Here is a 14,608-nt window from a genome sequence, read left to right on the forward strand (position 1 = left end):
GGAATGGGTCAGATACCTGGATGTTTGAGGCACCTAATTAAGACCTTGGTGTTAAGTATGGGTCTGGAGGCGGGAATTTTCAAAAAAAATTGGGATTTCGGTACCAGACTATTAACCTTATCATTATCCATTGTCATGGTTGAACAGGGTTCTTGCCCTGCACTCACAGGGTTAAGTGTAAGTGGCCTCTTTCTGGATCTGGGAGGGGTATTTATACTCACTCTTTACCAGGGTTCTCTGTCAGCTATACTGTTGTTCTGGTGTGTCTGACCCCTGGTGTGCGTGTATTCTGCATTGCTTGTTTGCTTCCCATGTATGACCCGGTCTGTTCCCTCACTCTGTACTCCGTCTCTCGTTTTGGTACTATTGTCTTTTCTGGTTCTGACCTCCTGGCTTGGCTATCGTTACTCCGTTACAGTTTGTCCCTATTGTACCGTCTATTGCCCGTTCTGGTTTTCTGATCTATTGCTACGTCCTGACTATCCGTTCTGTCTAACCCTTTGGTACTGTATGGCTATCTTGTGCTTTGACCCCGGCTTCATCTGGTTTCTGTCTCTGTCTATGCCCCTTGGTAACATTGTCCTGTAGTTACCTTTCTAGGAGTTTCCCTGCAGCTCCTAGCACTGTAGAGCTTAGGCCATGCCCCCAGCAGTCACGTGCTTCAGGTCCTGATACTCTGAAGCATGCATCGTCACCGCTGCTGCCCTGCTCCACAGGTATCTTTGAGCACTGCTTTTGTACTCAGGACACAAGCACTGGCCCAGTGAGCAAGTGCAGTGCGGGGTTCCTGACATCCATAAGGTATGGCAGAAAACCAAACAGATTAGGGGGGCCACTGGATTTACTAGGTTCTCGCCTATCTGGGGTAACAGTTATTTCCAGGAGTTCAGACATATGAAGGGATTTGAGGAGTGGAAAGAGGTAGCCATTAGTTTGATAGATCATTTAATTTACTGGATTAAACTTAAGTCATTCAAAGTGCTATGAGAGGAATTTCAGTTCTCAGGGTTAATTCTATATCAGTATAGATGGGTTCAACACGCGTTTCAGTCTCAGTATAGAGGAGGGACCATAGGGATTAGATTTTATACTAAAAAATAGTTGAACAAGGGGGCAATATCGGAAGTATATAGGGACCTTTTACACACGTTCTTGGGAGATCACCCTATTAAAGCTAAAAGGAAATGGGAGCTAGTTGGGAATCTATTCTGGTGTACGTACCTAAGATATTTATGAGTGAACCTGGGAGACTGTCACAATTGCACGTGATCCATAAGATCTATAAAACACCTGATGGGTTATTCAAGACTGGGTTGAAGTATAACTCTGACTGCCCGAGGTGCTCACAATCTCAGGCAGGTATACTGCATATGCTCTGGCACTGTCCCAGACTGTCAGCCTTTTGGATTGTTGTGCTGAACTGTATTGGAGTTGTGTATGGGTGTGCAGTCCCTAGGGACCCGCTGATATGTATACTGGGGTATGTGGAGGAGTTAGTAACTGACAGTATGACCAAAAATGTAATTGCAAGATTATTTATTGCAAGGAAATTGATTGCTAAATATTGGATCAGGGAGGAGCCTCCATCCAGATGTGAATTTATGGCTCAAATGGATGATGTAATACAACTGGAAAAAGTATATACACCAAGAGAAATAAACTGGAACTTTTTCACAAAATATGGCCGCCGTGGTTGGACAGATATCATTAATGGTACACCAGTGTACAGGAATGTTGTGTTAAATTTATGGTGAACTGAACCAATATCTGACAGTATGGGATCTGTTTGTTTCTGGAATGGTCTACTTGAGCGTGAGGGGGAGTGGTAAGTTACTGGAGGAAAACATTGTAAAATGAACGTTGGTTTGTGACATGTGATATTTGTTTTCAATGCTCTTATGTTTAATAAAAAATTATCTGATTTAAAAAAATGTGGGCACAAGCTTCTCTATCAGTAAGTAGAAGGAGATGTCATCTAGACTAAGCAGCTGTTTGTCTCGTCTACCATAGTTTAAGACAATTGGTTGTCATTAATATTACAGATAAATGGTTACTGTGTTTTATTGACAGCCTCTAAAAGTATTTCACTACCTATGTCTTGTAGATGACGAACATCTGGTCTCAGAGGAGGAAGACAATGAGAGCTATAACTACCCAAATTTTACATCTTCTTCTGAATGGCTTTCTAAAGTAAGTATGAGAATAGATAAAAAAGTAAAAAAACCTCTAAATGTAAAAAAATGTATTTCATATCTTCTTGTTGTCTGCATTTAGCTCTGTACCAACGCTACCAGTAGGATGAACAAGGAGGATCCCAAGTACCCTACAGAGAGTACCCAAGAATCCAACACAGACATCTCAGAAATGTGAGTAGATTATAGGGTCATTACTTGCAGCTCCAGGCTGATATATGTGCACAACCCCAAATATAGGACATAAATACCATACTATCAAATACAGCATCCATTGCCCCATGATTAGCAGTCATTGTTCTCTTGGCTTCAGAAACTGCTGATGGTAACATCCCATAATTGCAGCCAGTCATGCACTTTTAGAGCTGCCCACACTGTAGGAGAGATGTACTACTACATGCCAGCCATTCTTTGTAGTTTTTTTCTTTTTGCTCTATTTTCCACACAATAACTCTCATAAGTCCTAATGGGCCTTATAGTTGGTGTTAATCTAGTGAGACAACCCCTATTATACTGCATTTACTTGTGATTTACATGTTTTTCTTCTTCCAAACAGGCAGAAAAAATCTTTTCCTGTATCTATTAATGACGATGCTGTTACCAGTTTGCCACCCTCGTCCCCATTGTCAGGTACGTATATGTCTACAGGACAAAACATGAGAATGTTGACTTCAAGTCTCCAATATTTCCACATGGTTTTTCAGTTATTTGTATCCTATGTTATCCATGTTGCATGGAACCCAATTATGTTGCCCATAGATTTCATTAATTTTGTAGAGTTTTCCAAGATTACCAGATCATTCATGTGGAGCAGATGTTATCTGTCAGTGATGGGATTGTCACATGTATGATGGCTGACAATGATCGCTGACTTCTATATCATAAGATTCCTCTGCCGTTCGCGTACATTGGTAGGCTATTTCATTACCTGAGATGCTGTTATAGTCAAAAGACCGACCCAAACACCAAAAGCTATTGCATTGGTTATCACACACAAGTCGCCTTGGGAGAAATCATTATTTTCATGGATGAAACTAAATCCATTTAATATGGGACACGAACACACAGGTTAAATAGAAGATTTGTGATTCTCAATACGTAGTGATCTTCTAACCCCCGATATCTCAGGAGGACGTGACACACTTGTGACAATTACCTCAAAAACTACAACCAATTCAGCAAAAGTAATGGTGATCAATGGACCTTCAGGAGGGGAACACATGGCATTACCCTATTTGCTATATATCCCCGTCCTGAAAGGGTTACATGGTGGGAAAAAATCTTTCCCTCTCTTTTTGCCATGGTACATACTCACAAGTGCTTTCCAGGTGGTTGGCTAGCAAACCTGGCCATTCAGGGGACCGTAGCAGGGGGAAGGATAGGTTTCCTTTCCTGTGAATGGTCCCTGATTGGTGTATTAGTAAATAAAGGAGAATGGGATAAAAGAGGGTAGCGGCACGGGTCCCTGTCCGACCTCTAGCATTTTCCTAGCAGAAGTGCTGCCCCGCCATTAACTCTCTCATGTCATTCAGTCATTCGGATAAACGGCCTTGAGCCTTTTGGCCAAGCTGCGGGGATTGGTTCAAGTTATTGAGTATAATAAGTTACAAAATTCTTTGGTGGCCAATTTTTAACTAAGTCAATGTGTCATAGTTGTATTATTTTATGCGCTGTATAGGTATTGGGAGTAAATTATGTAATGCCGTGAGATTTTTTTAATTCAACACGCTCGAAATACCATAAATCTATTACAAAAAACCTTGGCACCTGACACAATTTTTATATTGCACACTAATGTTATAAGCAGATACAAAGCAGATCCTACATGAATATTCTGTTACTAAGAGGTTTATCTTTTACTTTCTGAATAGAAAATGAAACTGACGAGGAAACAAAATCAATATATTTCAGTATAGAGCTAGAAATGGAGGAAAAGAGACAAGGTAGGTGTGAGGATCAGCTCCATGTTGTGTGGTGTCAGGCAGTGAGAATAATTCATGTGGGTAAGATGACATCTGTCAGTGATGGGATTGTCACATGTATGATGGCTGACGATGATCTCTGACCTCTGTGTGATAAGATTCCTCTGATGTCCGGCCACAGTGACCGCACAGTAGTGTCATGTAATAAGTCGTCGCTTTACTTACAGTATAGATACAAAGCAGATCCTATAAGAATATATTATTAAGAGGTTTTTTTTTACTTTCTGATCAGATATTCCTGCTCACGAGGAAAGTAATTCTTCGATATATTTGAGTATAGACCAAGAAAACTCAAAAAATGAAGAAAATTCTGAAAAGAGACAAGGTAAGTGTGATAATGAGCTCCATGTTATATGATGTCAGGCAGCGAGAATAATTCATGAGGAGCAGATGTTATCTGTCAGTGATGGGATATGTATGATGGCTGACAATGATCCCTGACCTCTGTATAAGATTCCTCTGACGTCCGGCCACTGTGACCGCACAATAGTATCATGTAATAAGTCGTCGCTTTCCTTACAGTATAGATACAAAGCAAATCCTATAAGAATATATTGTTACTGAGTTGTTTTTACTTTCTGACCAGAATTTCCAGCTCAGGAGGACAAAGATCTGAGTATGGAGCAACAAGACTCAAAAAATGAAGAAAAGAAGGGAAAGAGACGACGTAAGTGTGAGAATCAGCTCTATGTTGTGTGGTGTCAGTCAGTGAGAATAATTCATGTGGGTAAGATGACATCTGTCATTGATGGAATTGTCACATGTATGATGGCTGACGATGATCTCTGACCTCTGTGTGATAAGATTCCTCTGACGTCCGGCCACAGTGACCGCACAGTAGTATCGTTATATGGAGTCCCGTCACTTACATTATATTTACTTCTCTTCTCATAGGTTCCCGCCTCCGCCGGATCTTATCATCCTGCCGGCGTGGATTAGCCAGGGCTGCTCAAGTATTTGCAGGTTGTTGCTGCTGCCCTGAAACACAGTAAACCTCCACATCTAGCGCCCTGAAGTACAGCAGATCTGTACAACTGTGTGTACAAACAAGTCTTTTATTAAGATTTTTAACAATTGTAAAACACCAAAAATTTTGTACACAAAAGCGGGACTAACTCCTAGCCGCGGTCTACGGACCAAACATTGGGCATGGGCAGGGCCTTGGGGGCAGATCCCAAGTGCGCTCAACCATGTGAAATAGCTTACGCTCAGGAACAGTGAGGGATAGTGCTATCGGATACCTCTACCCGCTCATTTCCTTTAGGAATAGCGCTATGGGATAGCTCTACCCGTGCACTTTCTTCATGGATAGCGCCATTGAATAGCTCTACCCGAACAGTATTAACGACAGAGCTTTTTCATACACAAGGTAGGAGTGGCAGGAGAGGTACACCAGGTATTTATGTTTGCTGTTAGTCTGCACATACGCCAGTCTGGTGCGTGGTTACACCCCATTGTGAGGTCAGTCTGATGCGTGGTTACACCCCATTGCGTGGCTCGTAATCCCAGCGCGCGCCCGAAGGGCGCGCAGTCACTCGTTATTAATAAGAATAACTAAAAGCCGTTACTGTTGCTCGGATTCCATTTCATCTTGAAGTCACAACTAACTGTAAGTCACTAATTGCTCTTCTTGTCACTAAATGCATTTGTCATTATCCTGAATGCAGCAGTCAGGCTCATATTTCTGTCCAGCAGCTACACCGATGCCTCCACTCAGTACCAGTCATTGCACTCTCCCACAATGCTCTCCACAGTGCTGCACTGTCTTACAACTCCTCTCATTTGTCAGTCTACTACCATGTCTACAGTCCATTGAGCTAAGACTAGTGTAAGAAGGTGACAGGGACTAGCCCTGTAAATAATGACGTCATTGTTTTATCTTGTTATCCCTGACGTGTTTGTGTGCAGTATATGTGATATGTACATATGTGTTTGCGGCCACATGACATTAGTTAGATATGTAGAGAGAGGTATAGTTTGGGTATAGGGACACTAGAAGGGGGCACTAAGCACACTTAGGTTGGAGCAATTCTGGAGGACACTAAGGGGTTAAGATGAGAGGAATAGTTAGCTGGTACTTGAGGAGACATTTCCTGCTTGGAGCCAGTGTAGCCTCTGGTACTAAAGTGGAGGCAGAACACCAGAGCAGAGAAGTGGAGAATTGTGCCTACAGCAGCAGCCAGTGGGGAGAGCCACTGGAGCCGTCAGCTAGGGACTGGAAGCGGATGTGAATTGAAGCCAGTCTGTGGAAGAAGTCAGCTTGTGTCTGGGAGCTCTTGAGCCAGGGAGAACAATAGAGGAGTCCCTGTGGAGATGACAGTCAGAGTCTGGGAGCAGCACGGATAGAATCACCAGTGCTGTAAATGGGTGAAACACAACGTAGTAGACGGTTACCTTCGTGGTCTGTAGTCGGTTGCCAGGAGAGAAGACGAAGAGCCGCATTCACCGTGTTCCTTGTTCTTTGTGTGGTCCACCCAAGTGTGTCTGAAGAAGTGACGTGCTGCTGTAGAGGAAGATGTACTGTTGGTATCACGTAAAGAAAGAGTCCTGATGGCGTTGGGGATGTGCTGTGCCCTGAAGAAAATAAAGATGAGCTGTTAAAGTTTATCCCGGCCTCTGCCTCCAATCTTTTGGTCCCTAGGAGGGAGCATTGTACCTGGGATGAAGCAGCCTCCAGCACAGTGAATACTGGCTGATGAGGCTACCCCCCAGCAACCGTGGTATTACTCTACCATCCTCCATAATCAGGACCTCCCACTCACACGTCCATGACTTTTTCTGTGCTGCACCAGCTCTCAGGAGTGCACTACTCCAGACAGTCAGGTTCATTCCCACTATCTATGGATTTGAGTGTGCACTAAAAACAGATCATTTTCGGCAGGACTTTTAAGTCATCTCACTAATCTAAGTTTTGCCCACTGCACTCAGCAGCACTTAATATCTGCATATATATAGATATTGGCTGGTGACCTGTTTGTGCAGTCTTAACTCCTCGAAGATATGAAAACAAAACAACATGTTTAATATGGTGCGGCAAAGTACTGGAGGGAAGATATGTATCACTGCGGTCGTTAGCTTCAGTGACATGAACCTAAATAAACGCTTCAGCACCCAAAGTGCTGAGAGGGGTTAATCAGCCATGTTTGGGGCCAGGGTGAGTGAACATCTGTAAAGTGTGTGGAGTCCAGAGGATAAATACACAGCATTCTGCTCAGTGTTGAGCGTACCTGGAGGTGCAAGCCCCAAGCTGTGCTTTCATGATAAGGAAAGCTGAATTTTTTTTTGTTATTTATTCCTGAGCGGGCGGATCTCCTCAGCAACACAGACTGTGCCATACGTTATGGTTTTGGTTTCCCGTTAGACCAGAAACGCTGTTTGTTTTGCTAACGCTGCACTGGTTTACGCAGTACCTTCAATAAAATAGTTGAAGATTTAAGAAACAGCGTTCCTGTGTCCACCTCTACGTGCAGCCGAGTGAGACGATCTACCACAGCAGCCAAGTCATCCTTAATCATTGCAGAAACGTAATCATTGCAGACTTCACTTTAAGTTCCCACAATGGTATTTGGTTTGTTTTTGACACTGTTTTTTCACTGCACAAAGAACACATCTTACAGGTCCAAGAAATCTCAGTATGCTGATGCCTTGTATAGTAGTTTTCAGCAACACCATTCATTTTATCATATAATTAGTGATGAGCGAGCCCTGAAATTATTGTTTGCTCTTACTCGTAACAAGATTTCCATAATGCTCGAGTGTTCGTCTCTAGTAACGAGTATAACTGAAGTCAAAAGGAAACTCGAGCATTTTTCTGGCGGACCTTCCCAGCAGGTCTGGAGGGACATTAAAATAGCTGAAATAGATGGAAAAAATGCTCAAAAGGAATGAGAACAGCATGGGGAAAATGCATGTGCACAGCGTCAGACTAGAACTCCTTGGGCGCACTAGGGGCCCACTATGTAGATACATAAAAATAAATACAAGATCACAATTTGTGGTGTAAATAATAATATAAGGTAGTACATGTCTTAATGATATAGCAGGGGTTGGGGTAGCCCATCTCATAGAATATAATGTAGCCTCCTCATAGAATATAATGCAGTCCTCATATAGTATAATGCAGCCCCCTCATAGAATATAATGTAGTGGGTCGCCCTCCCAGGGCTGTGGGGTACTCGGTACACCTGTGGTGTTTGGCAAGCAAGATGTTAAGCCAACGCTGCGTGCAGATCCTCTGGGGCTGATGGTGTGTTGCAGCATAGATGGTGTAGCTCCCCACAGGTGAAGCTGTAATCCCAGGGCAGTGTAATGGCAATAGATGAGAATAGGCGCAGACGGTGTGATGAATGTTGGTACCCAGATGTAGCGGTGCTGACGGTGTTAGCTCACAAATGAATGGAAGACACCAGGGCTTGCAGTTCCAAAGCTTTACTCACAGTCCGTGGTACATACTGGTGCCTGCCTCCGGGCCATGTCCTCCGGGGCAGAGACTCAATCGACCTCCTGGGCAAGTCAGGATTCTCCTCTCCAACACTCCGCCAACATGTACCTCTCCTGAACGACTACTCTATTGCGCCTTAAGGTGTGAAGAACTCCAGTACCGTGGTACTCTGGAGTTCCTCCTTTCAAATGTTCCTAACAACTCTACTTGTATGGCAGACAGCTGTAGCCTCTCTCAGGGACTCCCTTCTCTGGAGTCCTGGCTCTCTATTCAGTTGCTGTTGTGCCCCAAGTCTTAGATGGGAGTAGTGAATTTACAGCCAACTACTCCACCGATATCTGCTGCAGAACCATAAGTGCCCATACAACCTCGGGGACCGGGCCCCGGCCTTGCGCTGAGAACCTATAGGCAGGGTTCCTCTTCCAACCCACAACTCCTCTCTGTTCTCCTACTCCTTCGTTCCACACTGTTCTTTCTCTCTCATATGGAAGCTTAGGTCGAAGTTCTACGTCTTTCTCCTTCTTGTTCCTTTCCCGTGCAAGCTAGCTGAGATCACTGAGGCAGCTGCAGCACTCCTTCTTCTCTCCCAGGGATCTCCTTCTTCCTGGACCCGTCCTCAGACTCTCCTGACTGACAGTCCTTCTCTTGCCTGACCTCCCGCCAGACTGAACCTCCAACTGCTCTGTAATTCTAAACCTTCCAAACCTTTTATATGGATCTCAACTCCACCCACCTCCCAGCACATCCAGTGTTCCATGCAGGGAACCACCAAGGCACTCCTATTGTCTAGGAGGAGAGAGACACCTCAATGTTGTTGTGTAGAACTACCCTGTTGTGTAGGGTGCGAGTGTTGGAGTGTGGAAAGGAGTTCCCAACTTACCTAGTTGGTGGGGTACTACACCTTAGGAGAAGGTGCAGTACCTCTGTAGCGACTGAGCCTCAGGGGCGCCACAGTATCCCCTTCTTAGAATATTATGAAGCCCTTATATAGTATAATGCAGCCAGCTCATAGAATATAATGCAGCCCCATCATAGAATATAATGTAGCCCCCTCTTAGAATATGAAGACCTTATCTAATATATAAAGCTCAAGTGTGTGTATGTATGTGTGTATGTGTGTGTGTATGTCCGGGATTGGCATCCGCACCGTCGCAGCTACAGTCACAAAATTTGGCACAGTCACACGTCTGGACCCCGAGAGCGTCCTAGGCTATGTTATGAGGCAAAATTTTAACCCCGCGCGTTCCAATTCACCAAACAATTTTGCCCCTATCTGCATAATGGGGAAAAAGTGTGTATCAAGCCCCACCCCTCATTATGATGTCACAATGGTTGCCATGGCGACGCTGATGTCATCATAGGTTGCAAGCCCTGCCGCTCACTATGATGTCATAATGGTTGACTATGGGATGGAGGATGTGTGATGGGTATATGGGCTCTGGACTATGGGATGGAGGATATGTATGACGGGTGTCACGTCGCCGTCAGACTCGGGGCCTGCTGTTCCGCCCTCAGCCATTAGGAGGCGACGGACTGTCACGCCGCCCTCGGGCTCGGGGCCTGCTGTCCAGGCCTTGGCCACCAGGAGGCGCCGGACTGACACATCGCCGTCGAACTCGGGGCCTGCTGTTCCTTCCTCGGCCACTGGGAGGCACCGTGGCTCGCGCCCGAGTGATGGCAGCAACAGTGAAAGGGCTTCTGCGCAGGCGTCTAGTGGACGCAGACTCCGCTCCTCTGTCAGTCATGAAGGGGTTGGTGCATCATCATCAGCTCTGGTCCTGGGGGCGGTCCTGATGACATCATCAGCCCGGGAGCCTGTGAGGGATGACCTGATCCCTCAAATACCTTGGGACTGGGCTTGCAAGCCGCCGGATATATTCTTGGTTCCCCTGCATGCTACTTTGTGATTTACTATAGTTTACTCTTACCTCAGCCTGGATTTCTGACTATTCTATTGCCTACCGTTTTTGTACCGTTACCTTTCTCCCGACTACTGACGCTGACCTTGGCTTGGATCCCTGACCTCTCTTCTGCCTGCTGATTCGGTACTTCTGCTATTCTCCTGTTTTGTGACCTTGGCCTGGACTCTCGACTCTGCCTGCCGTTTCTGTACCTCCACTGCTTGCCTGGTTCTGACCACGTTTTTGGCTCCTTCCTGCTTTTCTATTGGCGACCGTTATGCTCTGGCGCACTGCCCCTATTTTGACAGTGCCTCCTGGGCTCTGCTGTAAATCCAGATCCCTGTATAGGGGTAAAGGGTATCGGGGTTACTTGGGGTGCTGTCTTTCTGCAGCCCAGACTTGCAGATGGACGTTATAACGGGTATATGGGCACGGGACTATGGGATGGAGGATGTGTATGATGGGTATATGGGCACGGGACTATGGGATGGAGGATGTGTATGATGGGTATATGGGCACGGGACTATGGGATGGCGGATATGTATGATGGGTATATGGGCATGGGACTATGAGATGAAGGATGTGTGATGGGTATATGGGCACTCGACTATGGGATGGCGAATATGTATGATGGGTATATGGGCATGGGACTATGGGATGGAGGATGTGTGATGGGTATATGGGCATGGGACTATGGGATGGAGGATATAATTTGCTATAACTAACCACAGTTAGTTAATATGCCCATGCAGCGCCGGGCTCTTCAGCTAGTATATTATAATGCAGCCAGCACATAGAATATAATGTACCCCCCCTCACAGAATATCATGCAGCCCCATCATAGGGTACAATGCAGCCCTCCTGTAGAATATAATGTTGCCCCCTCATAGGACATAATGCAGCCCCCCGTAGAATATAATGCAGCCCCCTCTTAGGGTATAATGCAACCCCCTCATAGGGTATAATGTAGCCCTCTCAATACAGCATAATGCACCCTCCCATAGAATATAATGTAGACTCCTCATAGGGAATAGCAGCCCACTCATAGGGTATAATATAGCCCCCCTCAGGGTATAATGCAGCCCCCTCATAGGGTATAATGCAGCCCACTCATAGAGTATAATGCAGGCCCCTCATAGAGTATAATGCAGTCCCCTCACAGGATATAATGCAGCGTGTGCCATCTGTACATACGTATGCAGTGTTGGACTGAGGTGCCAACTGCTGACCAGTAACAATGACTGTGGGGGCCCATTTTCATCTGCATAAAAAAATACACTACCGTCATTCAAAAATGTACCTATATCTCTATATAAAAAATAAACTAGGTAGTTTAGTTAATGAATGATGAGATGCTGTTTTTTTCTCTACGGAGTAAATCATGTAAATTATGCCAAGAACTACCCATGTAGGGAGGTTGGGGGCCCGTGTCTGCACAGGGGACCTCCGTGGGATTCCCCTATGGGCCAGTCCGAGCCTGTACATGTCACATCCGCGAGTCCGATTGCTGTCTGTGATGCCAGTCACTACTCATAGACAGGCCGTGAGGCAGAAGAGTCAGACGTTCCGGGGTCAATACTGAAAAAGACAACGGTGTAAGTCAGGTCACAGTCCAGGGTCAATAAAAAAAAAATAGCAGATCAAAAGCCAAAAGACAAGACAAACGGAGAGTCAGAACACGGTCTAAAGGGTCAGGCAGCAGAATATCAGACCTCAGAGCAGCAGAATTAGGCTAACACTCACCAAGAAGAACAAACTACGTCCGGCAGGGATCAGGGGCAGACAGCTCAGTTAAGTAGGAACAGAACCTCCCTTGACTTATTTCAATCTCTAGTCGAAAAAGATCTCAGAATTCTTGATAAACAAATTAATCTCATTTCCAGCATAATTTGACGTTTCAGCAATCCAGAGCTATTTCTGAGTTGCAAAACAATACAAATATTGTAATTCGGCAAACAGACAAAAGGTGGTTGCACTGTGAATCTTGATACTGGTCTTTATATGCACTGTGTGAATTTGGTCCTAAGTAGGGTCGGACTGGGGTGCCTAGGGCCCACCAGGGGAATTGACTCTAGGGACCCACCCTATGGCTACCATAAACGGTTTTATTACATGTTCATTTTTTGGCCCCTCCCACTAAAACGTGTGTCTTTTAGTAAGCTGTACAGTGTGCAAAAGAGAACGCTCTCAGCCTCCTATATATCGTACAGACCGCACTCTCAGCCTCCTATATATCGTACAGACCGCACTCTCAGCCTCCTATATATCGTACAGACCGCACTCTCAGCCTCCTATACAGGGGTGGATTAAGGGTAGCCAGGGCCCGGGGCAGTTCAGACTCTGTGGGCCCCCCTCGTCACGTGACGGGGGTCACGAATCGTAGAGCCACACTCTACATAGAGAATAATGGGGCGTCCAGCACCGACCTCCACCCGCAGAGCCGCACTCCACATAGAGAATAATGGAGCCTCCAGCACCGACCTCCACCTGCAGAGCCCCACTCCACATAGGGAATAATGGAGCCTCCAGCACCGACCTCCACCCGCAGAGCCCCACTCCACATAGAGAATAATGGAGCCTCCAGCACCGACCTCCACCCGCAGAGCCACACTCCACATAGAGAATAATGGAGCCTCCAGCACCGACCTCCACCCGCTGAGCCGCACTCCACATAGAGAATAATGGGGCCTCCAGCACCGACCTCCACCCGCAGAGCCACACTCCACATAGAGAATAATGGGGCCTCCAGCACCGACCTCCACCAGCAGAGCCCCACTCCACATAGAGAATAATGGAGCCTCCAGCACCGACCTCCACCCGCAGAGCCCCACTCCACATAGAGAATAATGGGGCCTCCAGCACCGACCTCCACCCGCAGAGCCGCACTCCACATAGAGAATAATGGAGCCTCCAGCACCGACCTCCACCCGCAGAGCCCCACTCCACATAGAGAATAATGGGGCCTCCAGCACCGACCTCCACCCGCAGAGCCCCACTCCACATAGAGAATAATGGAGCCTCCAGCACCGACCTCCACCCGCAGAGCCCCACTCCACATAGAGAATAATGGAGCCTCCAGCACCGACCTCCACCCGCAGAGCCGCACTCCACATAGAGAATAATAGGGCCTCCAGCACCGACCTCCACCCGCAGAGCCGCACTCCACATAGAGAATAATGGAGCCTCCAGCACTGACCTCCACCCGCAGAGCCGCACTCCACATAGAGAATAATGGAGCCTCCAGCACCGACCTCCACCCGCACAGCCCCACTCCACATAGAGAATAATGGAGCCTCCAGCACCGACCTCCACCCGCAGAGCCACACACCACATAGAGAATAATGGGGCCTCCAGCACCGACCTCCACCCGCAGAGCCGCACTCCACATAGAGAATAATGGGGCCTCCAGCACCGACCTCCACCCGCAGAGCCACACTCCACATAGAGAATAATGGAGTCTCCAGCACCGACCTCCACCCGCAGAGCCGCACTCCACATAGAGAATAATGGAGCCTCCAGCACCGACCTCCACCCGCAGAGCCGCACTCCACATCGAGAATAATGGAGCCTCCAGCACCGACCTCCACCCGCAGAGCCGCACTCCACATACATGGCTGCTCTCAGTGCTCTGTGCGCACAGGACCTGTGATGAGGTCACAGGAGGGGAGGAGACAGGGGTCACATGATCGCAGGCCCTGACACCTTACCTCCTGTGATCTCATCACAAGCCTTTGCACGCTACCAGCAGCATCAGCGTTCACGCTACTTGTAGATGCTGCTGGTAGCAGAGCACATAATGCCGCCCCCACGGTCACTCACTTTTAGTTGGGGAGAAGATGGAGTGCCATTGCAGCAGCCAGCAGGAATGTGGTGGGGGCCCCCTTAGAAGCTCTTGTGGTGGGGGCCCTGGGGCTGAAGCCCCGCCTGCCCTGCCTATAATCCGGCCCTGCGCGGTGGCGGATTATAATGGGGCAATTTACTGGCCTGGGCTGTGGGCCCCTTAACCCCACTGGGCCCGGGGCAACTGCCCAAATTGACCTCATTATAATCCGCCACTGCTCCTATATATCGTACAGACCGCACTCTCAGCCT

At 47.0% G+C, this 14,608-nt stretch overlaps 1 long non-coding RNA gene across 2 annotated transcripts in view; it reads right to left on the reverse strand.

Annotated features, from left to right (window-relative positions):
• LOC141088281 (uncharacterized) overlaps positions 1 to 14,212 on the reverse strand; it is an 87,273-nt gene extending 73,061 nt beyond the window's left edge. The window contains exons 1-3 of one of the 2 annotated variants that reach the window (XR_012231891.1): positions 13,988 to 14,212; positions 6,569 to 6,748; positions 5,044 to 5,152 (exon numbers count right to left, since the gene is read on the reverse strand). This is a non-coding gene — a long non-coding RNA (uncharacterized lncRNA). The remainder of the gene's footprint in view (positions 1 to 5,043; positions 5,153 to 6,568; positions 6,749 to 13,987) is intronic. The other variant, XR_012231890.1, reaches the window with a different exon arrangement.
• Between the last annotated feature and the right edge of the window lie 396 nt (positions 14,213 to 14,608).

Source organism: Dendrobates tinctorius, unplaced genomic scaffold, assembly GCF_039654945.1.
Source record: "Dendrobates tinctorius isolate UK_male_01 unplaced genomic scaffold, ASM3965494v1 ptg000038l, whole genome shotgun sequence".
In the NCBI taxonomy this organism is placed as follows: Eukaryota; Metazoa; Chordata; class Amphibia; order Anura; family Dendrobatidae; genus Dendrobates; species Dendrobates tinctorius.